The 27,152-nt window shown below is 39.1% G+C and overlaps 1 pseudogene; it reads left to right on the top strand.

Moving 5' to 3' along the window:
• The window catches only part of LOC106000617, a 39,610-nt pseudogene that overhangs the window by 2,359 nt on the left and 10,099 nt on the right, over positions 1–27,152 (top strand).

Raw genomic sequence — 27,152 nt, 5'->3', positions numbered from 1 at the left:
TCTCCACCAAACCAGCCTTACAAATGATACATAAAGATATCCTACACATAGAAAACAAGACCACAATATAGGCCAAGAAACTGCACCCAAACAGAGAATCCAAGAACCATAAGAAGAACCCAGTTGCCACACCCACAGGAAAATGGATAACATGGAAGGAACTCCCAAACACCACTCAGTCCTAACTCTCAACATTAACAGACTTAACTCACTAATTACCTGACATAGACTGTCTCCTATGATTCAAAAGGAAGATCCTTCTATCTGATGGCTCAGGAGTCACACCTTGCCCATAAAAACATTTTGAAAGTGAAAGGCTAGAACAAATTCTACCAAGCAAATGACTCCCATAAACAGGCAGGAGTTCCGTCCTAATATGAGATAAAATAGACTTAAAATTAAAATTAGTGTGAAGAGATAAAGAAGGTCACTACATACTAACTAAGGGATCTCTCTTTCAAGAAGATATTACAGTTCTAAATATCTATTTACCAAATAACAGAGCACCCAAATTTATCAAAGTAACAGTACTTTCCATAAAATCTCACATAGATCAAAAGACATTAATTGTTGGGAACTTTAATACCCCACTATCCCCACTGGATAGACCAACTCTGCAAAAACCACAGATAAAAACAACTGAATAGATCAACTAAATTTAATAGACATCAACCGAATATCTCACCCAGCAGGATCAGAATACACGTTTTTCTCAGCAGCATGCAGGACATTTTCCAATATCGACCACACTTTAGGTACCAAACCAAACTGGTCCAAATTCAGAAACATTGAAGTTATGGCCTGCATGCTCTCAGACAAGGGAATAAAATTACAACTCAACACCAAATGCTACCAAAGAAGGTCCTGTAACACATGGAGGCTGAACAACACACTGTTGAATCACCAGTGGGTCATGGAAGAGATTAGAAAGGAAACTCAAATGTTCATGATTTTCAACAAAAAGGAACACACAAATTAACAGCTCCTCTGGGACACAGCAAAAGCAGTACTCAAGGCAAGTTTGTAGCTCTGAGTTCCTACATCAACAATTTGGAGAGATCTGAAACCAACAATTTAATGAGATACCTGAGCCTCCTTGAAAAAGAGCAGCAAGATAAACCCCAATCCTGTAGACCTAAAGAAATAATTAAAAAAAAAACATAGAAAGAATCAACAAAACAAAGAGTTGGTTCTTCGAAAAAATTAACAAAATTGACAGACCCTTAGCAAGTCTTATCAGAAAAAGAAGAGAACACACACAAGTAAATAAAGTCAAAGATGAGAATGGAAACATCACCAAAGAAACAACCAAGATTCAGAACATTATCAGGCAATACTTCTCAAAACTCTATGCTAATAAGTTTGAGAACTTGACAGAAATGGAACTTTTCCTAGCAAATATTGACATGCCAAAACTAAACCAAGATCAGTTAAACCAGATTAGCAGGCCCATATCAAGCATTGAAATATAAAGAGCAATAAGAGACCTCCCAGCTATTAAAAGCCCAGGATCAGATGGCTATATAGCAGAATTCTACAAGGCCTTCAAAGCAGAGCTCACACCAGTACTCCTCCAACTCTTCAATGAAATTGAAATAGAAAGTTCACTACCGAACGCATTCTATGAAGCCATCATAACCCTCATCCCAAAGCCAGTCAGGGACTCATCAAAGAAAGAGAACTATAGACCATTTCTTTGATGAACATTGATGCAAAACTTCTCAATAAAATTTTGACCAATCGACTTCAACAATTCATCCAAAAAATCATACACCACAATCAAACAGGATTCATTTCAGGGATGCAAAGCTGGTTCAATATATGCAAATCAATTAATATAATTCATCACATCAAAGGAGCAAAGATAAGAACCACATGGTTATCTCAATAGATGCAGAAAAAGCATTCGACAAGATCCAACACCCCTTTATGATGAAGGTTCTGGTAAAATTAGGAATCCATGTAACATTCCTAAATACAATAAAGGCTGTATATGACAAACCTACAGCCAGTATTATACTTAATGGTGGAAAATTTCAGCCATTTCCTCTTAACTCAGGAACAAGACAAGGATGTCCACTTTCTCCACTTCTCTTCAATCTATAATGGCTAGCTAGAGCAATAAGACAAGATACAAGCATAAAGTGGATCCAAATAGAGAAAGAACAAGTAAAACTCCCCCTCTTTGCAGATGACATGATCTTGTATTTAAAGAATCCCACAGATTCCACTTCCAAATGACTCAAGCTGAGTCAAAACTTTGACAAAGTTGCAGGGTATAAAATTAACCCTCAAAAACCAATGGCTTCTCTGTATGCTAACAATGAGAAAAGTGTGGCAGAAATTAGGAAAGCAACTCCATACGTAATAGCCCCATAAAAAATAAAATACCTAGGAATTAAGTTAACAAAGAAGTGAAGGACCACTATGATGAGAATTTTAAAAACTTGCAAACGCAAATCAAAAACAGAACTTAGAAAATGGCAAAAACTCCCATGCTCCCGGATTGGAAAGATCAACAGCGTGAAAATGGCAATACTTCCCAAGGCTATCCACAAATTCAATGCGATATCTATCAATATTCCAACCTCATTTTTCAAGGACATAGAAGAGGCAATCCAAAAATTCATTTGGAACAATAAAATACCCTATAGCAAAAATGATCCTTAACAGAAAGGACAGTGTGGAGGAATATCAATACCAAAGTTCAAACTCTACTACAAAGCCATAGTAATCAAAACAAGAAGTGACCTGAGGACCAATGGAATAGAAATGAAAACCCAGAAATGAATCTACAGACCTATAGCCAACTATTCTTCAAAATGGGAGCTTAAAAAATAGAATGGAAGAAAGATAGCTTCTTATGTAAACGATGCTGGCAAAATTAGTTAACTACTTGTAGAAAACTAAAGCAAGAACCTTATATATCACCTTGCACCAGAATCAACTCCAAATGGATCAAAGACCTCGGAGTCAAAGCAGACACTTTGAAAACATTACAGGATGGACCAGGAGAAACCCTAGGTCCCTTAGCACAGGCCAAAATTTTCTTAATAGAGACCCAGAAACACAATAAATCATAGAAAGTTTGGGCAAATGGGATTGCATGAAATTACAAAACTTCTGCATGGCAAAGGACATAGCTAGCAAGATTGGGAGAAGATATTCATTACCCATACAGCAGACAAGCTTCTCATATCTAAAATATACCTGGAACTGAAAAAATTAAATTCCCCAACAACAAATCTTCAAAGAAACAACTGCCCAATAAATAAGTGGGCTAATGACTTAAAGAGAAACTTCTCTGAAGAGGAAAGAAGGATGGCCAATAGACACATGAAGAAATGTTCAACATCCCTAGCCATAAAAGAAATGCATACCACCTCACCCCAGTTAGAATGGCTATATTCAAGAACTCTAATAACAACAGATGCTGGAGGGGACATGGACAGAAGAGAACCTTACTGCATTGTTGGTAGGAGTGTAAACTTGTTCAACCACTTTGGAAAGCAGTATGGAGGTTCCTCAAAGAACTCCACATAGAGCTCCCCTATGACCCAGAAATTCCACTTTTGGGCATTAACCCAAATGTTCACAAACAAGACCACACTTAAGCCACCAGCACAACTATGTTTATTGCAGCATTATTTACCATAGCTAAGGTATGGAACCAACCCAGATGTCCCTCAGTTTATGATTGAATCAAGAAAATATGGTATATATACACAATGGAATTCTGTGCCTCCATCAGAAAGAATGACATTGCCCCGTTTGTTAAGAAACTGGAAGACTTGGAAAAAATTATATTAAGTGAAGTAAGCCAGGCCAAAAGAAACATAGGTCCCATGGTTTCCCTTATTTGCAATAACTGGTATATGTCTGAGTCAAGCAGAAAAGTTCAGATAAGTTGATGTTAGGGAAATGAACCCTGAGATATGTATTCAAATGTTTTTTTTTCTTTCATGCGATTTTTCTAACACATTTATAAGATTATTTTTTGATGCTTTGTATGTCCCTCCTCCACCGTATAACCCCTGCTTGCACTGTATTTGATGTTCATATAATTTGTGTAGAGGAAGAGAAAAAACAAATCGTTTAAATAGGGATACAGTTGGACCCATTGCAACAATGAGATGTTGGGTTCCATTCAGCATTCCATTAGTGCCCTCACTGAGTTCTTTAAGCTGTTTATGGATTCCATGAATGCCTTTACTGATCTTTGTGTATTCTCATCCTGCTCTCTCAATTTCTGTATTACTCTTTTGATTAGCTTCCTCATGTTCATGCAATTCCTGTAGTTCTCTTTGAGTGTTCTCAGCCTGCTCACGCCATTCCTTTATTTCTCTTTGAGTGTCCTAAAGCTGCTCGTACAATTCTAGTATCAATCTTTGAGTAGCTTCCTCATGCTCATGATATTCCTGTATTGACCTTTGGTTTGCCTCCTCTCTCTCCCTATCAAGCTCACACAGAGTCCTTTGCAGGTTTTCAATCTTTTCATTTACCATGTTTACTAGTAGTGTTTGTAGAGCTTTTTAGAACTCTCCTCTGGATTATTCACTATCTGTTCTGTCCCCTAATTATCATGAGTGGGAGTTGAGATACCCAGACTTGCTATTTGATTGTGTTTTTCCAGCTTATTCTGCCCATTTGGGATGAAAGTAACACGAGTGTTGTGCTAGAACACTATCTTAAGGCAAGTATCAACCAAAGTCTGTAGTTGCACAGTCAAAAGTCTGCAGATACAATCTAGTTCAACAGATGTATCTATTCAGCATCAAACAACTATATGTTAATGGGCTACGAACCTCAAAGAAGAATTTGGCAAATCAGAAATTGTTAGGTTTAGGGTGAGATGTGGGTAAAAATAGGAATAGAGGGAAGTTGAAAGGCAGAGGAAGCGTTAATTTAACTAAGTCCTAATCGCAAAGTGGGAAATAGGTTGGATAGGATCATAGTGGAGAGAGAAAGAAGAAAGAGAAAGAAAAGAAAGAGACAAGAAAAAATAGAAAAACAAAAATTAAAAATTAAAAAGTGAAACACTTAAAAGTTATGCAAATTAAAAACATAGTATTAAGAGAAGAATGGGGATAAGAGAAGAACAGGGGAGGGCTAGAAAGGAAACATGAAAAATTAAAAATAAAAATGCTTAAAATATTATATAGGTATAAAGAGGTAGTACTCATATTAAGCAATTTAAGTGTAAGAGGTTTTGAATTGAGTAATAAATTTCTGGATTAAGTGTGTACACAATGTGGGATAAGGTCTAATAATCAACTATGGGTATATCTGAGGGCAAGCAGAACAGCAATTAAGTCATGCAAAGAATAACGAAAGAGAAGAAAAAGTGAAAACAATGAGAAGAAAAGAACAAAAGGATCAAAAGTTCCGTAGAGATAAACAAAAAAAAATTTTTTAAATAAAAAAAGCAAAAAAAAAGAGCACACACACGTATACTCCTAAAATAGAAATTGTAAGAGGAATAAAAAAAAGTTAGTAGAAAACAAATTTTTAAGTTAAAAATTAAAAAAAGTTTTAGGAAAAATTTTTTTACAAAAAGTACAAAAAAGAGTTCTTTAATTTTTTGGGGGGTGGGAGGGAAAGATCCTGTATCTCCCTTGTGTCCCTAACCAGTCTTTTGTTGGAGTCTCTGGTCGGCTTGTGGTGTTTGATTTTCCTGTGGCTTGATTGGTTTCTTAAGTCAGTTTGTTTGAGCAGGCAGAAAAATACTTTGCTTTACCCAGGATTTTGTGATCCTCCTCCCAGACTAGTTCAATGGGAGGGAGATCGGTTTTCAGTATTACAAAAGGGGGAGATGGCTGTGTCCTCTAGTTTGGAGATGCTGTGATGAGGCTAGGTTCTGGGTAGAGTTGAGGCTTTTCAGCAAACAGTAGCTTTTCCCATAGGGGCTAGCTTCTGAGACACTAACAGAGCCCATTCTGAAGCTATTCTCAAGGTTTATGTTTACTGAATTTCAATTGATTGTCAAGGCTGTTGTGGGGAGGGGCAGCTTCTGGCTCTGTTTACCCAGTGAAGAAAACCACTCTTGGGGCTGGTGGCCTTGGCTGGGTGACTTTCCCCTGGGTGGAGCCTGGCAGGTCAGGTTAGGTTCCTGTGACCTGCTAAATGATTCTTTCTTTTGCTTCCAAAGCCTGAGTTGGAGCTGGCTGCTCAACCAAGCCTTTGTCAGTAACAAAGATGGAGATCTCCGCTAGTGGGAGTGGGGAGGGGTGGCCTTCCCTCCTTTGTTTCCTAACAGTAAAGATGTCAGGCTTCTACTCACAGCAGAGTCTTGGTTCCTGGGTCATCTCTGGTCTACAAACTACAGGATGAAGATGTCTGCTCCTTGTCAGTTCTTACTGGTGTTGAGTAGAATCCGCTCATCCATTGCGTCTGGCGCCTTTGTCCCGGACTCTCTGTGTTGCAGGTATGGCAACTATGGCTGCCACCGCCACTGCCACCGCTGCCATAGCCACGGCTGCTGACAAGTGCTCAGATCTGTTTCCTTGCCTGGATTTTCCCTCTCTGGTCTAATTTGGCATACTTGGTGTGATTCTCTGGCTTAGGACTGTTCACTGGAGCACTAAAACTGCTTTCTATGCGAGAACTTGTTTAGCCTCCAGCTTCTCCTCTGTCATCCTGGTCCCTTAATCTTAAAGGACATTAATTGGTGAATATACGTCTCTGTCACTGCAGTAGGCTGAGCAAGGACACTGATATCTGAAGTCTTGTCCTATCATATCAATGAGTGACATGGGAAGTTCTGTTGTTAGATTTCCAGGTGAGACATCATTAGGAGCATTTTTTAACCACAAACTCTAAAGGAAATCAACCAAGAAATTCTGGAGCATAATAATCTTCAGAAGCAGTATAAGGTGCAATAGATCAATACACTCCCCACCTATTAATGCCATAAAGATAAATAACAAATTTCCCCATCAAGTAGTTCCAGAGAACGATGAAGCAAGGCATTTGTTAAAACTAAGAGCAGAGTCAGACAGTATCAATTTCAGTGTGTAAATCCAGAGCGGCTGGGGAGATGTTTGAGTTGTCTGGAATATACACACAGCATTTAACCTTAACAGTTCTGCAGGTTCCCCCTTGAGCTGCAGGAATGATAGCTAAAGCCTTCCTGTTCTTCAGGAGAGCTTTTCCAATCCCATTGACTACAAGTATGAGAGTGCTATTTCCAGAAGAGAGAATTCTTTGAGCTCAATTGCCCAAGAGTGGAAGTTAGCCAGCAATAACCTCCCTTGTATAAAATTGGGCACACTGTCAAAAAGAGTTACTTTCCAATTCATCCCAGAAAATAATAATTAGAAATGGTGACTTCTTATACATCCTAAGCTTAATGAAGGAGCTTTAACGATTGTTCTGAGACTAAAGAATTCTATTTATAATTGTGTTAACAAAAATTTATATTTGGAAACTTATCACACCACTCAGGCAATGTGGTTAACTCTCCTTTTATTAATCTTGAAGAGGAATCTCAAGTCTTTTAGTGGTTTACAGATAGAAAAATACTGTGAGACCTCGTGTCTACATGAATCTGAAACCGGAGATTGGGATAAAGAAATAAAGTATTTATTCTAAAAATGTATATCCAAGAGGTAACACCAGACAACTTCACAGCTGTGGGAATACTGAGAAGAACTGAACAGGGTCACTTCCATTTAGGTAAAAGTTGATCTAAAGAAATTTGAGCATAGAAGGGATCCAAGCCATTCTTGAGTGGGGGTTCTTCTTAAAACTTTTTATTTTATTGTAAAGATGCTGTACAGAGGGGTTACAGTGACATCAGTAAGGTAATGAGTACATTTCTTGTCCAACATTGTTATTTCCTCCTTTGTTTTTCTCCTACCATCGCTTCCCTCTCCCATCTCCATCACTCCTCACACCCCCATATATGTAAAGTTCATTTCCAACATAGTGTCTTGTAAGTATTATCATTGCAATGGGTCATCCTGTGTCCTTCTTTCAGAATTTTGTTATTCCCACTTCCTCTCCCCAAATTAGATAAATGTATATACAAGATTCAAGGTACCTAAATCAAATACAGTGACAACAGGGATATACCATAGGAGGAAGAACATACATAAGAAACAAATAATCACATAGTACATTTAAAACAACAAAAAGAAAAACAGCATGTGTCCATATTTTGGGGTTCATTTTACTGAGCATCATTTTATATGGTCATATGTACAAAGCTTTTGAACTTTTCAGATCATCTGATAAGATTAGCCTAGACATATACCAAAATTACAATTAAGGGTAACCCTGGGATGTGTATTTCTTTGGGTCTGGCATACTTGACTTAATATAATTTTTTCCAAGTCTTTCCATTTTCTAACAAATGGGGCGGTGTCATTCTTCCTGATGGAGGCATAGAATTGCTGTGTGTGTGTGTGTGTGTGTGTGTGTGTGTGTGTCACATTTTCTTGATCTATTCATCTACTGAGGGACATCTGGATATCCTCAGGACTGACAGACTAGGAGCGGGCTAGTGCCAGCCTCTGTTCCAGAGGACTGCAGCTGTCCAGGAGATGCTCAAGTGAAGGAAGGATGGACTCCTCATTGACCTTAGGAAAATCAATCTCCAGAGTTCACAATTAGCCAACTTGTGCATCTTATTGTACCAAATCACTAAGGACTTCCAAACAGAAATGGAAGAAGAGAAAAGAGAAAAATAGCCACACTCGATTTTTGGAGGAGATCTCGTTAGCTATGCTGGGAAAAAATAGTGTGTCGTTGAGGTCTGTCTTATGATAATTAATTATTTTGTTGGGTGTGGTTCACTCGTGTACATTTCACCACTTCCAGTTTCTGGAAGTTTCTTACTAACAGATTCATGGAGGGAATAGGGGAACATTTCATTATAAATCTGTTGTTCTGTGTTTGCATATTGAATATCATAAAAGCTAAATGCCACCTGTGAATCATCTTCCCAACACTGTGACCAAATACCTGAGGGAATCAAATGAGAAAGCAGAAGGGCTTGCTTTGCTTCTGCCTGGAGATTTCAGACCATGGTTAGGTAGATGGTTTCTTTTGGATCTGTGTTGGGACAGGTAGGAATGAAAGGAGCATCTGCCAGTAAAGTTCACCCACTTCATGGCAGCTGGGAAGTCAAGAAAGAGAGATGTGAATAACCCTGGGTACAGCAGCACCTTCAAAGCACTTAGCCATGCTTTAGAGTGTGGATTTGAAGTTTCCCTGAGTGATTTTCTTATCATGAGAAAAAACACATCATCACCTGAATACAAGAAGGGGATGCAGGATTAACTATCATTTCCTAATTTCCTAGAATTAACATCTACCTCTTCAAGGCTCCATGACTTCCTGATAGCATGAGAGGCTGGATGTTGAGGCCCTATATATTCTTCAGGTCATGTTACATGAAACTGTAAGAAGGCTCAATCAATTCATTGATTATATGTATTTAAAGATTTTGTGTTTTGATGATCTTTTTCCCTAAAGTACTGGACTGTCTGGGATGTCAGATAAAAGGATGAATAATCACTACCCTTCATCTGAATGTTCCCAGACTCCTCAATCTGTCTGCACTGAGAGCTGTGGTCCTGGATTCAGGAAGGCCTCTCTGGATGGAAATGCTACCTGTTGCTTTGACTGCATTCTTTGCCCAGAGAATGAGATTTCTAATGCGACAGGTCAGTCTGTGACTTATAGAGAAATTCCCCATCTCTCCTTCCTAATCTTCAGTCCATCCAAACCAGTGGAGTGATATACAGTAAAACAGCAGGAACACACATGCACCTTCACCCATTGTTCTATGACTACCGTTAAACACACTTCTCCTTAGAAAAAACAACCCACTGCCCCTCCATTACAATACCCTGTTCCCCTCTCCTCAGTCACATGTTTTTGTATTTAAAGAAAATATATTTTTAAAAAGAAAATATCAAGTATTAGTTGTTGATTTTTGATATGACATGCAAATCTAAATGGAATTGTGGATGTACACAGACTTTCATTTGTGAATGCTTATTGCCACTCTTTCCTAATTAAATGTTATTTTCTATTTAGCATACCTAATAATACAAGAGGCTTTGGGTGTTTTTGGGTTTTTTTGTTATGATCACTCCATATCTGACACTGGCACTAGGTTGACTAGCAATTACTCAAATATCATTAATTCAGAAGTAGTTCACCATCTCCATTTCATGTTTCTTCTCCCTCCTCAAGCTGAGCTTTCTAAGATCTTCTCATATCAGTGAAGGAGAATTGTTCTTTTTTAATACATTTTTATTGTTAAAATCCTGTACAGAGGGGTTACATTTACATAGGTAAGGAAATGAGTACATTTCTTATTGAGTATTGTTGCCTCCTCCTATGTTTTTCTCCTACCATCCCTTCCTTCCGACCTCTCCAACTCATTCTCCCATAGATCAAATGCTCAGGAAGTTTGTGTTTGGGGTAAGTAGTACGTTGAATTTTGTATTAAACCTTCTTTTTAAATTGAAGTGCTTGGGCTAATTTTATATTTTCCATTATTTTTTGAATGAGTAGAAGAGAGCCAGTCAAGAATGTAGCAGGATGGTTAGGTAATTATATATTACACCTGTAATCAAAGCAACTCAGGCAATTGAGATTTGAGGATGCAATGATGCAATGATGGGCAGGAAACTCAGTAAAAATCTTTTCCACAATTAAGCACCAAAAATTCCTAGGGGCAGAGTTCAAGTACTGGATGAAAGACAGACAGACAGACGAAAGAAAGAAAGAAAGAAAGAAAGAAAGAAAGAAAGAAAGAAAGAAAGAAAGAAAGAAAGAAAGAAAGAAAGAAAGAAAGAAAGAAAGAAAGAAAGAAAGGAAGGAGGAAGGAAGGAAGGAAGGAAGAAAGGAAGGAAGAAAGGAAGGAAGGAAGAAAGAAAGGAAGGAAGGAAGGGAGGGAGAAAGAGGGAGGGAGGGAGGAAGAAAGAAAGAGAGAAAGTAAGTAAGAAAAAGAGAAAGAAATAGACAGAGAAAGAAAGAGAGAGGGGCGAAGATCAGAGGGAGTGAGGGAGGGAAGGAAGAAGGAAGGGAAATAAACAGAAAAAAGAGAAAGGGAAGAAGGTATGAAGAAGAAATGTGTGAAATAAAGAGAATTCACGTGAACATTTTTTGATACAGAAAGTTATACTAGTTAGTATTGAGAGCAATAAAGGTCAACAGGTGAATCAGGCAAAATGAGCAGCTTGAGTAGAGGAGGATGTGAGGAAAGAGAAATATGGAACCCAGACTAATAGTGATTCTCACTCCTCAAGAGACATGGAGCAGTGTGTCAGATGTGCAGATCATCAGTTTGCCAACACCCAGAGAAACCACTGCCTCATGGAAACTGAGATCTTCCTTGCTTATGAAGACCCCTTGGGCATGGCTCTGGTCTGCAGCTGCTGTTCTTGGGGTATTTATCAAGCACCAAGAAACCCCAATTGTCAAGGCCAATAACCGGGCCCTCACCTACATCCTGCTCATCTCCCTCACCTGCTGCTTCCTCTGCTCCTTGCTCTACCTTGGCTGTCACAAAACAGCCACCTGCATCCTCCAGCACACCACATTCGCAGTGGTCTTCACTGTGGCTGTCTCCAGGGTCCTGGCCAAGACCATCACTCTGGTTCTGGCCTTCACACTTACTGCTCCAGAAAGAAGCATGAGACTGTGGGTGGTGACCAGGGCTGCTAACCTCATTATCCCCATCTGCACCCTCATCTAAGTGACTCTCTGTATTCTCTGGCTGGGAATCTCTCCTCCTTTTGTGGACATAGATGCACCCTCTGAATATGGCCACATCATCATCCTGTGAAACATGGGCTCCCTCACTGCTTTCTACTGTATCCTGGGATACCTGGGTGCCCTGGCCCTGGCCAGCTTCATGGTGGCTTTCTATTCAGGAACCTGTCTGACACCTTCAATGAGGCCAAGTTCCTGACCTTCAGCATGCTGATGTTCTGCAGTGTGTGGCTCACCTTCCTGCCTGTCTACCACAGCACCAAGGGGAAGGTCATGGTGGCGGTGGAGGTCTCCATCTTGGCCTCCAGTGGAGGCCTCCTGAGCTGCATCTTTGCCCCCAAGTGTTACATCCTCTTGATAAGACCTGAGAGAAATTCACTGCACAGGTTTAGGGAGAGACCAACTAAAAGAAATAAATCTTAAGATGAACAAAATTTTGTCTTAAATGCTTGGAGGTTCTGAGACAAATCTATACAATTTGGGCAGTCAATAACCATTTTAACTCATTCATTTTGCGGGCTATGTTAGATTTAGAGCAAGATTCCAACGAGACTGTCTAAATTTGTATTTCCTCCTGGATATCCTTTGCTTCCTCCAATGTAACCTTCCTTTTATGTTATCAATCGTCCTTTTGATTACAAATCTACTGTGATTCTTCCTTTCCCTATATGTAGGCTATAACGCTGCTTGAATATCACTATATTGCTCAGTTCACTGACATATGAACATTCATTTTGAGGAAAGTTTCCATGCTTTGATTTCAGTTACTTGAGTATATTTTCTGAGCTAGTTGTGTATTTCTGTTCAAATATTTGCTGTTCTGCAATATTACTCAGTGTATTTTTCTAGGAAATATCTCTGCCTCTCCCCCTCCATACCTCTCTCTTCCTCTCTTCCTCTGTAACACCTCCCCTCTCTTTTCTCTAGAATTTTAGATCAGGGTATTAAGCAGCACCAGTTTCCCATGGGAATCTCTATGAGTACTTTTTTCTGGAAAAAAGGGTCAGGGCATCAACGTGACTTAAGATGAACCACTGGAGGAATAGTTTGATTGTTGGTCACTATTCCTCACTGGAAGTTGAAGGTACAGAGTGCATGATGGTCTGAGCTGAGCCTTGTCACCTCAGTCTCTAAGGATCCTCAATACTAATAGATATCGAAAACAAAAGTATCCCAAAAGAGGGGAAAAATACATTAGATCATGCTCGGACTCAGTATCTGGCCATGTTCTTTAAATCGTACAAGAGAAGGAACAATTCAACCATTCAGAAGGCTCCTTGAAGAAATCAGAATCTGTTGCATGCTTATTTGGACTTGAGGCTCCTTCACTTGCCATTTATCTTGTGTTTCTATGGCTTGTTCTATCCCACTTGGAATTGGCAACAGAGCAGTCAATGAAAAACCTAGAGGATAGTTCTCAAAATGCTCTAGGAACACTACTGGCAATCATGCTGAATGAAAAGGGCCCATTTGGTGACAGAGTGCAAGGGAAAGTCTATAAGGGAAAAAGTGGGAATCCAGAGGTGAAAGAAGTTAAAGAAGGCCAAGAAGGGCCAGATGCTCTTAGTTGGACAGAGACAGGTGGAAATTGAGGAGGTCCTGAATTCTGCAGGGAGGTATAGCTCATCCCTGGTGAGAAATAATGACCCTTAGGTGTGACTAAAATCTGGCACAACTGAGCCGAGTCTTTCAAGGCTCTGTAGCCCCAAGAAGCAAGAGGGTTAAGAAGGTGAGTGGAATGCTTGGTATTTACTTTTTTACTAATTCTTTAAAGGTATTTATTACTTTTTGTCAACTTAAAAATGTTTATGGTTATTATAAAGGGGATATTCTGGGGTTACAGTTACATAAGTCAGGTAAATACTACATTTCTTTTTGGACAATGTCACCTCTTTCCTTGCTCTTTCCCAGATTCTCCCATTTTTCCCACACACAAGTTCCTTTGCCACAACTGCTGCATTTGTTCACTTTGTCCCTCCATTACCTAATCAAATTGGAAAGTCATCACCTCTTAATACTGTCATATTGGAGAAGACACATTCAAACCACAGCAAGGAAAAAGCTGGAGGAAAAGCTGTAGATCTGAAGAAAGAAAAGTTCAGGTGGTAGAAAATCATTACCTTTTTAAAATCAGGCGATAACAAAAATTAAACCAATGCTTTAGAAAGACTGATTTAACACTGTAATGCTGTAGGGGAGAATGAAATGAGAACAAACTGAAGAATAATTGAAGTAGAGATTTTGTATCTTTGCATATTTATTACAATTTTTACAATTATTACATATTTATATATGTAACAGTATGGCAGATTTCCCTAGTTTCGGGAATTTAAGTTTAAACTATAAACATGCAAATAATTAACTAAAAATGGTACACTTAGGGGAGGATTCTGAGGATATAGACCCTTTGAACAACAACTGATCAAGTTGTTTGATGTTTGGCTCAGCTGAAAGGCTGAAGAGATGGAGGTCATATTGAAGAAGAAAACTAGGGGACAGGTTGTGATTGGTCAAGTCCTATGGTAGGGTTTGGTCAAAATAATGGCGGGGGTCTCTAAATCCATGAGGCATACTGTCTGGGTTATTTGCTGAGCCTGGAGTGTATCTGGGTCTTTCCTACTTGAAGGCAAAGATGGGCCTTGAGGTGATGTGTAAGGGGATAATAAAGAAGGTGTCGTTAAAATCAAAATCTGAAATGACTGGGGAGTTAGAGAAGACGTGGGACACAAGGGTTGGATAAATGAGAACAGATGAGATGACTCTGATTAATTTTTCAGGATCCTGAAGCAAACAGTAAGAGCCATTAGGATGTTTTTTATTCCTAAAATGGGGGTTTGTGGGAGAGTGAATGGGAATCAGGAGAGAGGCAGAAAGAAGTTGAAGGATAATGGGCTTTAGCCTTCAGCATGTGGCAGGAAAGAGCAGATATTCATTTGGGGTTAAAAAAGGTATGTGAGAAGCTTTAAGGGAAATAAGAACTTGGTCATTGTGGGAGGGAATGGGGAGGAGGTTCTTGAAATGTCCCAAACTAAGGGGATTTACTTCTAGAAGGGGACTTGGGGGAGAAGACCATTGGGTTCATTTCACCTAACATCAACTTACCTGAACTTTTCTGCTTTTCTCAGACATATACTGGTTATTGGAAATAAGGGAAACCAAAGCAAAGGAGAAGGCTACAATTCTTGATACAAAATGGACACATTATCTTACCTATGTAATTGTAACCCCTCTGTATGATATTTTCACCAAAAAGAAAGGAAAGAAAAAGAAAGGAAGCCATTAAAATGAAAAAAGAAAGAAAGGAGTCATGTTGCTTAAACTTTGGGGGAGAATTTTCACAGGAAGATATATTTCCGGCCAGACAAATATTAATTCTTGGGGTAAGATATGCACCTCACAGGAAGGAATGCACCCTGTTGTCTCTCTTTGAAGCAAAGATAGTGCTTCTGTATTTCTATGTACCATGTTTCCTCAATTTCCCCTGTCTCATTTTCCCCTAAAATGACTTTCTTACCTTAATATTAAGGGAAGTGGATAGATAACCTTTAAGCTTGAGGGTTTTTAAGTCATGTCTGGTAACCATTTCCCATGCTTCATTTTCCATGGATCATCTTTCATTTTCTCCTGAAATGACTTTGATCCCTTAATCATAAAAGATGTAGATGGGTAAAAATCTTCTGTACTAGCTACTAGCTTTTTAAAGTACTGTCAATCATTTACCCTGCCACAGTTTTCTGAGGTTATCCTGCCTCACTCCCTTCAAATGACTATGGCCCCTCAATCTTAAAGGACAATGATTGGTGAAGATCTGTTTCTGTCACTGCATTAGGCTGAACAGAGACATTGACATTTCAAGTCTTGTCCTATCTTACCAATGGGTTACATGGGAAGTTCTGTTGTTGAATTGTCAGTTTGGGACAACATTAGCAGCATTCTTTAACCAAAAACTGGAAAGGAAGTCAAACAAGAAATTCTGAAGCATAATAATCCTCAGAAGCTATAAAAGGTGCAGTAGATCAATACACCTCCACCTATTAATGCCATAAAGATAAACAACAAATTTCCCCACAAATCGTTCCAGAGAACCATTAAGCAAGGCATTTTTAAAACTAAGAGCAGAGTCAGACTTAGTATCAATTTGAATGTGTAGAACCAGAGGGGCTGGGGAGATATTTGAGTTGTCTGGAATATACACACAGCATTTAACCTTTACAGTTCTGCAGGTTCCTCCTTGGGCTGCAGGAATGACAGCTAAAGTCTTCCTGTTCTGCAGGAGAGTTTTTCCCATCCCATTGACTATAAGTATGAGAGTGCTATTTCCAGAAGAGAGAATTCTTTGAGCTCAATTGCCCAAGAGCGGAAGTTAGCCAGAAATAACTTCCCTAGTATAAAATTGGGCCCACTGTCAAAATGGGTTACTTTCCAATTCAGCCCAGGAAATAGTCATTAGAAAAGGTGACTCCTTATACATCCTAAGCTTAATGAAGGAGCTTTAACAATTGTTCTGAGACTAAAGAATGTTATTTATATTTGAGTCAACGGAAATTTAAAATTGGAAACTTGATCACACCATTCATGCAATGTGGTTAACTCTCCTTTTGTAATCTTGAAGAGGAATCTCAAGTTTTTTAGAGGTTCTGTGAGACCTCGTGTCTACATGAATCTGAAACCGAAGATTGGGGATAAAGTTAGAAAGTTTTTATTCTAGAAATGTGTATCCAAGAGGTAACAACAGACAATTTCACAGCTGTGGGAATACTGAGAAGAACTGAAAAGGGTCACTTCCATTTAGATAAAAGTTGATCTGAAGAAATTTGAGCATAGAAGGGATCCAAGACATTCTTGGATGGGGGTTCTTCTTAAAACTTTTTATTTTATTGTAAAGATGCTGTACAGAGGGGTTACAGTGACATCAGGAAGGTAATGAGTACATTTCTAGTCCAACATTGTTACCCCTCCTTTTTCTCCTACCATCCCTTCCCTCTCCCCCTCCCTCACTCCTCTCTCCCCCAAATACATAAAGTGCATTGCCAACATAGTTTCTTGTGAATATCATTGTTGCAATGGGTCATCCTGTGACCCTCTTTCAGAATTTTGTTATTCCCACTTCCCCTCCCCAAATTAGATAAATGTATATACAAGATTCAAGGTACCTAAATCAAATACAGTGACAACAGGGATATACCATAGGAGAAAGAACATACATAAGAAACAAAAAAAATCACATAGTACATTAAAAACAATAAAGAAAAACCTCGTGTATCTGTACCTTGGGGTTCATTTTGCTGAGCTTCATTTTATATGGTCATATGTACATAACTTTTGAGCTTTTCAGATCATATGATAAGATTAGCCTAGACATATACCAAAATTACAATTAAGGAAAACCATGGGACTTATATTTCTTTGGGTCTGGCATACTTTACTTAATATGATTTTTTCCAAGTCTTTCCATTTTCTAGCAAATTGGGCAGTGTCATTCTTCCTGATGGAGGCATATAATTCCGGTGTGTGTGTGACATTTTCTTGATCCATTCACCTACTGAGGGGCATCTGGATAGGTTCCATATCTTAGCTGTGGTGAATAATGCTTCTATAAACATAGTTGTGCTGGTAGTCAAGCCATTTTCCTACAGCCGAGCACTACAGCCTACGTAGCACTCTGGTGTGCAAAAGCATTTCCCTGGTTGACTGGAGAACCTGATCTATGGTGACCATTACACTGCATATCAGCTTTCTGTGAAGCTTCCCAGACATCTTTCAATGGGGACAAGATCTTAGATCCATGATTAATTGGGGTTTTACAATACCAAGAAAGAATATTTATAATGTGTATGAATACACCTTTACATGTCTGTGTGAGCTCTATTAGAGCCAAATGGCTAGATGTCCTATTTGGGGCTTGTGAGAAGAGGCTTTTGATTTACTAACACTCCAGCCTTACACTCTTTATTAGACCGGCTGAATATATGTATCTGCTTCCATATTAAAAATTTACTTCCTATTATTGCCTTGAGCAGAGAGTAGAGGTTGCCCTTTTGGATAATTTTAAGCTATCCCCAATTTCACAACCATAGCCTTAAAAACAAAAACTTACCTTATATAAAAATAATTGATAATACATATAGATTCCTGCCCAGTTAGAAGGAAAGCAGACATGGGCATCAAATATACAAGCTTTTCAAATATTTTTTTTGACCTCCCAGCTGTGTTTAGTTTTGAAAGGACAAGCACAAAGTGACTCCCTTTAGGGTCTGACACCATCCCTCTTATGGATGCAGTTTTCCACTGGCATCGGGATGATCACTCATCCCCAGGATCCCTCCCCACCAGGACAGACTTTTTGTTCCAGGAGACTGTCTTCTTCCTCAGATAATGTCCTTATTGGTGATGGTGATAATGATGGTGATATTATTATTATTAGTGTCGGTGGTGGAGCTTAAACTCTGGTCCGGAGCACTGTCCCTGTACTCTTCAGCTCAACTCAAGCACTTTACCACTTGACCCACAGCACCATTTCCAGTTCTCTAGTGGTTTATTGGAGATTAGAATCTCGTGGGTTTTTCTGCTCCAGCTGACTGTGAACGGTGATCCTTAGATTGCAGCCGCCTGAGTACCTAGAATTACAGGCATGAGCCACTGGCACCCGGCTCTAATTGCTGTTTGGGCAAACTAGGATCTCAAACATTACTTCATTTACTTCAGATACAGACCTAACCTTCATATATTTCATACACAGACTTACTTCAAGGTACTCAATGACTTGGTGTGGGAACTAGACAAGCTTTATGGCCCAGATATTAGTGCTTCTCATGTATCCACAAATGACAGACAGGAAAAGCCAGCTCACTCCCTCTCTATCTCAGAACAGCAATCTAGTGTTCATTGATCAAATCCTGGTTCCGGAACTCTCCCAATTCTCATTATCTTCCTAACAATCCAAATTCTAATTCCATCCTTTTTGAAGACAGGGTCCAAACATATTACTGTGTGTACAGAAAACCACTCAATTCAACAAAGTATTGAGATTTCAACTTAATCCTTTGTAATACATGTTTACATACCTGAATCTCTGTGACCTTTGTGCAGGTTCAACTAAGGAAATGCCAATTAGTTCTGTCCCTGACCCTCGCAGTTGAGGAAATCAACACAATGCCCATCTGCTACCCAACATGACCCTAGGGTTTGAGATCTATATTTCACATTATGTAGACACTGATGTGTTTGAGAATCCATTGACCTTGCTGTCTGGGAAAAATAAAAACATCCCTAATTGCACCTGCAGGAGATACAGCAAAGTTGTAGCAGTACTCACAGGAACTTCAAGCACATCTGTCCCAATCAGGACACTTCTGGACCTCTACAAACTTCCACAGGTGAGTATTGAAGGAGAGGGCAGATGTGAAGCTAAGTCCACCTTGAACCTGTCCTCAATAGGTTGAAGAAGTGGAGAAAAGAGGTGGTATTATGAGCCTCACATACTGATTGTTCTCAAAGGAAAAAATCCCCACATTGGGTAGGGCATCCACATTATCTTTGTTGGAAGAGATCAAAAGAGAGTTTATAAGAGGGCAAAGAATGAGCCCCGGCTCTGATCCTGATCCATACAATTCTACAAAAATCTTGGAGCATGAGAGATCATATTACAAGTGGGATAAGCAAGCCAGGCACTGGTGGCTCATGCCTGTAATCATAGCCACTCAGGAGGCTGAGATCTGAGGATCACAGTTCAAAGCCAGCCAGGGCAGGAAAGGCCATGAGAATTCTATCTCCAAGAAACTACTAGAAAACTGGACATGGTGCTGTAGCTCAAGTGGTAGAGCACTTGCCTTGAACTTAAGTGCTGAGGGACAGTGCCAAGGCCCAGAGTTCAAGCCCCACAACTGACAAAAAAAACACATGGGAAAAGGAAAAATTCACTCCCACAACTGCAAGCGGTTGTTAGCTGCTCATCAGGACTGTGACACTGACAATGACCATCCTCTTTCTGCTGTTGTGATTATTTTTCCCCCTTTAGTTAACCTATTGGTCTTTTGATCCTCTCCTGAGTGACCATGGACAGTTCAGTGCTGTCACCCAGATAGCTGCCAAGGACTCAGCTCTAGCCCTGGCCATGATCTCCTTGATGCTTCCATTTGGCTGGACCTGGGTGGGACTGCTCATAACCAAAGACAACTATGGTGTGTGGTTCTTCTCAGAATTGAGAGAGGAGATGCAATAGAATGGAGTCTGTCTTGCCTTTGAGAATATGATCCTGACAAACAGCCCATCAGATTTACCAACTGATCAACCAAGGTGTCGCCAGATCATGGAATCCTCAACCAATGTGATAATCATTTATGGAGAAATTGAATTGCTACTAAGCTTTATTCTTAAATTTGGGATTTTTTTAATTACAGAGAAAGTCTGGGTCATGAACTCACCCTATGATGACATGACCCTTAGCAAAAGACACTTCCTGCCAAACTCCTTCCATGCACCTCTCATCTTCTCTCACCACCATACAGACATTTCTGGGTTCATCAATTTTGTCCCAAGACATAACTGTTCCAAGGACTCATGAGATATTTCAGTTCCTAGGTTATGGATTTGGGCTGCTCAGTGCATATTGATTAAGTCTGATTATAGAAAATTGGGGCAGTCTTCATCCAATGCCACTGTGGCTTGGTTGCAGGGACACACTTTTGATATGGCCATGTCACAAGAAAGTTACAATATCTACACCACCATGTATGCTGTGGCCCACGCCCTCCACAAGGTGCTTCTTCATCACATGGAAGAGCCACCAGCACACCATGAGCCACCAAGAACATTTCTGTCCTCACAAGTAATTTCTTTTATGTTAGGTGATGTATTCCAGGCATTAGTGACTTTCTAGAATCTTTCATAGCAGATGGAATTAGGTAGTCTGCCTACTTTAAGGAAAATACAAGATACACTTGCCCTGTCATGCTCTCCATGATGTGACTTGAAGAACACAGCATCTGTGATAAGGAAATGCTATGTCTCCTGTCCTCATCCTCACTTTGTGTGATATAAGCTCTCAACTTTTCAATAGTATAAATCCAAAATATCACTCTGGAGGAAGATGGCTGAGGAGAAGCTGGAGGCTAAATAAGGTCTTCATAGAAAGCAGTTTTAGTGTTCCAGTGAACAGTCCCAGGCTATCACATACCAAGTGTGCCATCACAGTACAGAGAGCTTGGTCACAGAGGAAAAATCCAGGCAGCTTGGTCAAGAAGACAGATCTGAGAACTTGACAGTAGCCACAGCGGGGGTGGCAGTGGTGATGGCAGTGGCAATTACCACTGCCAACATATCAACAGAGACCATCCAGGACATAGGCGCCAGACACGGTGTGTGAGCAGCTTCTATTCACCAGCAGCAAGAACTGGCAAGGAGCAGAAATGTTCATCCTGCTATTCGCAGACCAGGGACAGCCCAGGAACAGAGTCTGGCATGAGTAGAAGCAAGATAACTTCAATCCTTCTCATGGAGCAGCAGTGGGAAGTTAGGCCATCCCCCACCACCAGAGAATATCTCCATCTATGTTACTGACAACTGCCCTGCCAGAGCAGCTAGCTCCAACTCAGGCCTTGAAAGAAAACCATAGGTGCCATTCAACAGGTCACAGGAACCTGACCTGGCTTGCCAGGTTCAGCTCCACTCAGAGAGAGGAAGCTCCACTTCAGGAGGAGTGACTTTCTTCACTGGGTAAACAAAGGCAAAGGATGCCCCTCTCCACTGCAGCCTAGACAGCAGAATGGGTAAAACACAAAGAATTGAAACTCAATAAACATAAACCTTGAGAATGGCTCCAGGCTCGGCTCTATGAGTGTCTTAGGAGCTAGCTCCTGAGGGAAAAGCTATTGATTGCTGATAGGCCTCAACCCTACCCAGAACCTAGCCTCAGCACAGCAAATACAAGTTAGAGGAAACAGACAACTCCAGCTTTTGTGATACTCAAAGCAGAACTCCTTCTCACTCAACTAGACTGGGAGGAGAATCACAAAGTCCTGGGGGAGGCACACCTTCTTTCTGCTTGCTCTAACAAACTTAAGAAACCAATCAAGCCACAAGAAAACCAAACACCACAAGCAGACCAGAGACTCCACCAAGACTGGTTACAGACAGACTGGAAATAAAAGATCTCCCCCTCCAACAAAAAAATCAAAGAACTCTTTTTACTACTTAATTTTTTAATTTTTGAAAAAATTTGTTTTTTATTTTTTTTTCTTCCATAATTTTTATTTCAGGTGTGTGCGTGTGAAATCTCTTTTAACCATTTAGTCCTTTATTCTTTCTTTTTTTAAGTGATTAATTTCTATTCTGCTAATCCCCAAATTTATACCTGTCATCGGTACTTAGACCTTATTCCTCATTGTGTACATATTTAATCCAGGAATATATTACTTAATTCACAACCTCTTAGGCTTAACTTCTTTAATAGTAGTATTATTTCTTTGTGATTATATAATTTTTACCTATTCTATTTTTAAATTTTTTCATTTTTTTCATTTTTTGCTTCTTATCTCTCTCCTTTCTCATCCTATCCCTTTCTTCACCATTATCATTTCTTTATTCTTCCATAATTTTAAGTATTTCAATTTTTAAATTTAAATGTTTGTTTTTCTTAGTTCTTGTTTTGTTTTTAATCTCGCTCATTTCATTAAGTCCTATCCATTTCCTCTCTGAGATTAGGATTTGGTCAAATTCACTCTTTCCTTTTACCTCACAACCTTCCTCTAATCCTATTTTTCCTCACAATTCTCCCTAAACCTATTAAGGTCTGGCCATCTGAATCCTTCTTTGATATCCTTAGCTCATTAATCCATTGTTGTTTGATGACGAATAGATTGTATCTGTTGAACTAGATTGTATCTGCAGCCATTTTAATGTGTAACTACAGGACTCTGGTTGATGCTTGCCTTAAAGTAGTGTTCTAGCACAAAATTGGTGTTACTTTCTTACCAAATGTACAGAACAAGCCAGAGAAAGACAAGAAAAATGGCTAATCCGTGTATCTCAACTCCCACTCATGATAATGAGGTGACAGAACATTTAAGGAAAAATCCAGAAGAGAGTGCCCAAAAAGCTCTACAAACACTACCGGTAAACATGGTGAATGAAAGGTATGAAAATGTGTAGAGGATTCAGTGTGACCATGATAGGAAGCAAGATGAGGGCAACCAAAGATTAATATGGGAACTTCATGAGCATAATAAGGTTAACCAAAAATTAATACAGGAATCTCATGAGCATGAGGAAGATAATCAAAGATTACTACAGGATTTGCATGGCAGGCTGAAAACAGTCAAAGAAAAATACACGTATTGTATGAGCATGGGGAAGCTAATCAAAGAGTAAAACAAGAATTGTGTGAGCAGGATAAGAATGGGCAAAGATCAATAGAGGTATACGTGGAATTCATAAACAGACAGCCTAAGGAATCCAGACAGACCACAAAGGGAATGCTAAATGGAGTTCCACAGAAGGAATGGGAGTCCAAGGAAACCATAACCAATCAACTAAGTGATTTGAGAATAAACACTGAACAACAAATTAAAGAAGTAAAGAAGTTCATACAATATCTACAGCAAAGCTCCAACAAGGAATTTGAAGACATCAAAGCCAAACAATTACAAGGAAAGGAAATAAAAAACAAAGTAGAAAGTCTTGACAGTAAGTTAGACCATGCAGAAGATGGAATCTCAGAGATTGGAGACAGCCAAGATATTATAGAGAGAGAGCATACAATTATCCAAGACAAATCCAAGAGTTGTGATAGATCGATTCAATATTTGGTAGACACCATCAGAAGTCTTAATCTGAGAAAAATAGATGTAGAGGAGCAACTAGAGATACCAGTTAATGGTCTAGGAAATTTATTTAACAGGATCCCATCAGGGAACTTCCCAAACATGCAAAAAGATAGGCCTGTTCAGATACAAGAAGCTTTTAGAACCCCAAATACACCAGACCTGAACAGGACATCCTACCATCACATTATAATCTGCACAGGATCAATTCAGCTCAAGGAAAGGATTCTTAAAGCTGTCAAGGTGAAAAGATCAATCACAAATAAAAGGAAACCAATTAGAAGCACCTCAGATTTCTCAGCAGAGACAAGTAAAGCAAGAAGAGGCTAGAATGATGTATATCACACCCTAGAGACAAACACCAATCAACCAAGAATACTGTACCCAGCTAAACCCTCCTTCATAAAGAAGGTCAAATGAAAACCTTCCATAGCAAAAAAAACTCAAACAATAGATCCCCACCAAACCAGCCCTACAAAAGATACTTAAAGATGTCCTACACATAGAAAACCAACAAGACCACAATAAAGGCCAAGAAACTTCACCCAAACTGAGAATCCAAGAACCATGTGAAGAACCAAGTTGTGGCAGCACCTAAGAAGGTGGATAACATGGCAGGAACTACCAAACACCTCTCAGTCCTAACTCACAACATTAACAGACTTAACTCTACAATTAAGCAACATAGACTTCCTACTTGGATTAAAAAGCAAGATCCTTCTATATACTGCTTTCAGGTGTCACATTTTTCAGATTAAAACAAACATATTATGGAAGTGAAAGGATGGAATAAAATCTACCAAGCAAAGGCCCCCAGAAACATGTGGGAGTTGCAATCCTAATATCAAATAAAATTGACTTCAAATTAAAATTAGTGAGAAGAGAAAAAGTAGGTCACTACATACTAAATAAGGAATCTCTCCTTCAGGAGGATATCACAATTCTAAATATCTATTCACCAAACAACAGAGCACTCTAATGTATCCAAGAACACTACTTTCCCTCAAATCTCACATAGATCCAAAGGCATTAATTATTGAGGTCTTTAACACACCACTATCCCCACTAGTTAGATTAACTCAGCAAAAACTCAAAAGAGAAACCACAAATCTAAACAGCTGCATAGATCAACTTGATTTTACAGATATCTACCGAATATTTCACCCTGCAGCAGCAGATTATACATTATTCTCAGCAGCACACAGAACATTTTCCAAAATACACCACATTTTAGGTCACAAAGCAAACTGGTCCAAATTCAGAAACATTGAAGTGATGGCCTGCATGCTCTCAGACAAGGGAATAAAATTACAACTCAACACCAAAAGCCACCAGAGAAGGTCTTGTAACACATGCAGGCTGAACAACACACTGTTGAATCACCACTGCATCATGGAAGAGATTAGAAAGGAAATTCAAATGTTCATGATATTCAAAAAATTGAACACACAAATTACCAGCTCCTCTGGACACAGCAAAAGCAGTACTTATAGGCAAGTTTATACCTCTGATTTTCTACATCAACAAATTGGAGACATCTGAAACCAACAATTTAATGAGACATCTGAACTTCCTTGAAAAAGAGCAGCAAGATAAACCCCAATCCAGGAGACAGGAAGAAAGAATTAAAATTAAATCAAATTAAACAAATTAGAATCCAAAAAAACATATAAAGAATCAACAAAACAATGAGTTGGTTCCTTGAAAAAGTTAAAAAAAAAATGGACAGCCGCTGAAAAATCGTATCAGAAAAAGAACACACCCACAGAAACAAACTCAGAGATGAGAATGAAAGCATCACCAAAGAAACCACCAAGATTCAGAACATTATAATGGAATATTTCTCAAACCTTTATGATAATAACTTTGAGAATCTGAAAGAAATGGACAATTTCCTAGCAAAAAGCAATATGCCCAAAACCAAACCAACATGAGTCAAACCAACTAAAAAGACACAAATCAATCCTTGAAATAGAAAGAGCAATAAGAGACCTCCCATCAAAGAAAAACCCAGGACCCGGAAAATTTATGGCAGAATTATACAAGGCTTTCAAAGCAGAACTCACACCAATACTCCTTCAAATCTTCAATGAAATTGAAAGAGAAAGTTCACTACCGAACTCATTCTATGAAGCCATCATAACCCTCATCTCAAAACCAGACAGGGACTCATCAAAAAAAGAGAACTATAGAAGCGTTTCTTTGATGAACATCGATGCAAAACTTCTCCACAAAATCTTGGCCAAACGAAATTTTCTTAATAAAGACCAAGAAACACAACAAATAAAAGAAGGGTTGGACAAATGGGATTGCTTGGAGTTGCAGAGTTTTTACATGGCAAAGGACATAGCTAGCAAGATCAATAGAAAACCCATGGATTGGGAGAAGCTCTTCACTAGCCATACAACGGACAAGGGTCTCATATCTAAAATATACTTGGAACTCAGAAAAAACTAAATCCCCCAACAACAAATACTCAAACAAACAATTGTCCAGTAAATAAGTGGGCTAAAGACATAAAGATAAACTTTTCTGAAGAAAAAAGAAGGATGGTCAATAGACCCATGAAGAAACCCTATATGTCCCTATCCATAAAAGAAATGCTAATCAAAACAACATTAAGATACCACCTCACCCCAGTTAGAATGGCTACAATCTAATAACAACAGATGCTGGAGGGGATGTGGACAGAAGGGAACCTTACTGCATTGTTGGTGGGAGTGTAAGCTTGTTCAACCACTTTGTAAACCAGTATGGAGGTTCCTCAAAAAACTCCACATAGAGCTCCCCTATGACCCAGCAATCCCACTTTTGGGCATTTACCAAAATGTTCACAAACAAGACCACACTAAAGCAACCATCACGACTCTGTTTATTGCAGCATTATTTTCCATAGCTAATATATGGAACCAACCCAGATGCCACTCAGTAGATGAATGGATCAAGAAAATGTGGTATATATACACAATGGAATTCTATACATCTACCAGAAAGAATTACATTGCCCATTTGTTAGGAAATGGAAAGACTTGGAAAAAATTATATTAATTGAAGTAAGCCAGGTTCAAAGAAACTTATGTCCCACGGTTTTCCTTATTTGAAATAACTAGTATATGTCTGAGTCAAGCAGAGAAGGTCAGATAAGTTGATGTCAGGGAAATGAACCCTAAGATATGTATTCAAATGTTTTTTTTCTTTCATGTGATTGTTTCTAACACATTTATAAGATTATTTCTTTGTTGCTTTGTATGTTCCATCCCCACGGTATAACCCCTTCTTTCAATATATTTGATGTCCGTATAATTTGTGGAGGGGAAGGGGGAAAAACAAATCATTTAAATAGGGATACAGGTGGACCAATTGCAACAGTTAGATGTACAAGTCGTTATGTCAAAAAACAAACTTTACAACTTTGGTGGGAAGAGGAGGATGGGCGTGGGCGGGGAGAGAATAGGAAGGGATGGGAAGGGAAAACAACAGAGGAGGCTACAATGCTTGATAAGAAATGTTCTTGATGTGTCCCAGAGGAGCTGGTAATTTGTGTGTTCATTTTTGTTGAATAGCATGAACATTTTAATTTCCTTTCTAATCTCTTCCATGACC

Source organism: Dipodomys ordii, unplaced genomic scaffold (genome assembly GCF_000151885.1).
Source record: "Dipodomys ordii isolate 6190 unplaced genomic scaffold, Dord_2.0 Scaffold230, whole genome shotgun sequence".
Classification (NCBI taxonomy): Eukaryota; Metazoa; Chordata; class Mammalia; order Rodentia; family Heteromyidae; genus Dipodomys; species Dipodomys ordii.
The sequence above is the reverse complement of the archived record's forward strand: the minus strand, read 5'-3'. Positions and strand labels throughout refer to the sequence as shown.